Genomic DNA, 2,807 nt, shown 5'->3' with positions numbered 1-2,807 from the left:
TGTGATTGGTTAGCTGGGCCAGTGTGTGTTGTGATTGGTTAGTAGATATCACAAATCCCGGAAAATATGTGTTGTAGTCCAAACGAGTCGTTCGTTGTAGTTTTTGAAAAGTGATTTCTGTTAAATAAAATATCTCCGTTTGAAGTGGACTTTGAGCTTTGTAACTTTGCAGATCTTTTTTATGCTCAAACAGCAACATTACAGACTAATATAATATAATATAATACTAATATAATAAACTTTGAACCTTGAACTAAAGTTGAAAAAGTGAAAAAAGCATAATAGGACCCCTTTAAATAAGTAACAAGAAACTCTAAATGATTTCTCACAATGTTTAATGAAACATGAATATTTGCACTCAGTATAGAAGCAATGCCACTCCATCAAGACTGAATGAGGATTTGAATGTATCTCTTAATTTCTGTATTATTTTGTATAATTTAATGCCACACAAATTCATTAAAGTAAAAATGAATCAGAGCTGTACATCACAGGTTCACTGGAAAACCATCGTCCTTGCTTGGCTGTCGTTATGAGATGAGTGGCACTCATTTTCTGTGCCCTGAATGATGACTTCGCTTGGAAAGGCTTTAACTGGACTTAATGACACATGACGCCATCAGCTCTGATGTAATGTAAATATGTGTCTGTTCTGGGTTTTGCGCACATTTTACATTCTTCATTTACATGAGTCATCAAGGATGGAAACTCATTAGGGACATTTTGATTTCCTCTCATTGTATTGTTCTCTTTCCTGTTTCACTGTTGAAATGGATGCTAATTCTAACTGGCCTGCAAAGTATGTAAAACAAAAAAACATGTAACATCAACAAATGCTGCATTCAAAGGTTTGGAGATTTTTTTTTTGAAAAATTAATACTTTTATTCAGCAAGGATGCATTAAATTGGTCAAAAGTGACAGTAAAGACATTTAAAATCATACCAGTGTTCTCAGCAGTTAGAGGCAACTATATGGCACAAAAATTAACTGACAAAGTTAGCATTTCAAATCCAAAGATCAGATTCAAAAGAAAGATCTGTTCACTGAAACAGAGCAAAATCTCAGTCTGTACCTCACACAAAGCAACTGTACACAAGCCAACCAAGGTCTTCAGCACTCTAAAATCTATGATATACTCAAATATTTTGGTGGGAAAAGATTTTCCTCTGTTTGTGCATGATTGTTAATTGTGTCCAACTTACTCAATTCCTTAAGTTGTAGTTAAAGTTGGAGATCATTGCTTAGAATGAGTAATAATTGTAGTTCTTGAAACTGATCAGTATCATTTATGCAATTATACTTTAAGGTGTCTGTTACAGTACTGATTACAAGTACTGAGTCAAATAAAAACATGTAATTACTATAGGATTTGGTTTAGTGACATTATACAGTAAGTACTCGTAATCACTACAGTAAGTAGGCCTACATGTACAAAATAAAGTGTTACTATTTCTCCATTCTCACATATTATACCTTAAAAATATCATTTGTTAATCAAATGCTAATTTCATTTCAAAACATGTAATATTGTAAATTAACTGTGGGTGTATAGGCATTTAGGCATTTGTTCAAATCAAACAAGAAATTTTATTAAAGGGACGGTTCACCGAAAAATGAAAATTCTGTCATCATTTACTCACCCTCATGTTGTTCCAAACAGCTGCTGCTATAGCCATTGCCTTTCAGTATTATTGTTTCCATACTATGGAAGTCAAAGGGGACCATCAACTGTTTGGTTCAGCCGAAGAAATAAAAAATCATACAGGTTTGAAACAAAGTGATGGTGAGTAAAAGATGACAGAATTTGGGTTGTCTATCCCTGTAAGGTAATATAGTTAGTTATTAATATGATATTTACAAAGCCAGGGTTACTAGAAAGTAACAAGCAGGTGATTTTGACTCTAAGGGCCAATGGTGACTAGTGTTTCCGAAGAAAAATTGTAGTTTTGCGATTACAAGCAGTGGATAAAACTGTAGGCTATGTGCAAATGTTTCACTCAGACACTTGACTGGAAGTTGAAAAGTATGTCTGGCCCCGCACATACACCCGGATTAAGGGATAACGATGATTGTGAAGATTTCTGCGATTCAACAGTCCAGTGATTCAGGTTTTGCCGGCTTTTGGGTTCTTATTGCACAAAAGGGAAGCATCGCCTCTGGACAGGATTCTGTTTTCTCCCGCTCCGTTCTGCTTCTTTTCTTCTTTTCTCGTTTTTTCTGCTCTACGTCACAGCACCCTCCACCGCGCTTCTGCTACGTTTGAGTTTTCCTTTCTTTCCTTCGGCGGTGAGCTCGCCCCAAGGCCCTTATAGCCAAATTGGTTTACATTGGGGAGATAAATGCTCTGCAAATGCGCTTAAACACATACAGTAAAAATGCAGACAGTGCGTATCGGGATTACCGACCGAGTCAGAGAGCGGAAAGAGAGCCGCTGCTCGCCGAGTCTGTTTCATCCACTCTCAGGAAGAGTAGAGGAGGATTTAGCATATCCTTGCCTGTCAGTAATTCCTGGAATTATATAACGCCGGTGCAACAATAACAGTCCGGCGGTATTGTGAAAGTATTGTTTTGCAGGGCTGGCAGAGCGAGTCGTCGGGCGGGTCAGATGGAAGGGTTAGACCGCGCCGCTTTGCAGAGTTTTCAAGTGAGAATCCTGTCGAGGGGAATTATGGGGGATCTGCTTTAAACCTCTGAAGTGAGGAATACATTTCTGCTGAGCGGCTTCTTCTGTTGTCTTAACGCCGAGAGCGGTGGAGGAGTTTGGTGTTTCACGTCACTCATACGTAGAATATTTTGCAAAAGTGGT

The sequence above is a fragment of the Sinocyclocheilus anshuiensis genome, unplaced genomic scaffold (assembly GCF_001515605.1).
Source record: "Sinocyclocheilus anshuiensis isolate Anshui unplaced genomic scaffold, SAMN03320099.WGS_v1.1 scaffold958, whole genome shotgun sequence".
NCBI lineage: Eukaryota > Metazoa > Chordata > Actinopteri > Cypriniformes > Cyprinidae > Sinocyclocheilus > Sinocyclocheilus anshuiensis.
The sequence above is the reverse complement of the archived record's forward strand: the minus strand, read 5'-3'. Positions refer to the sequence as shown.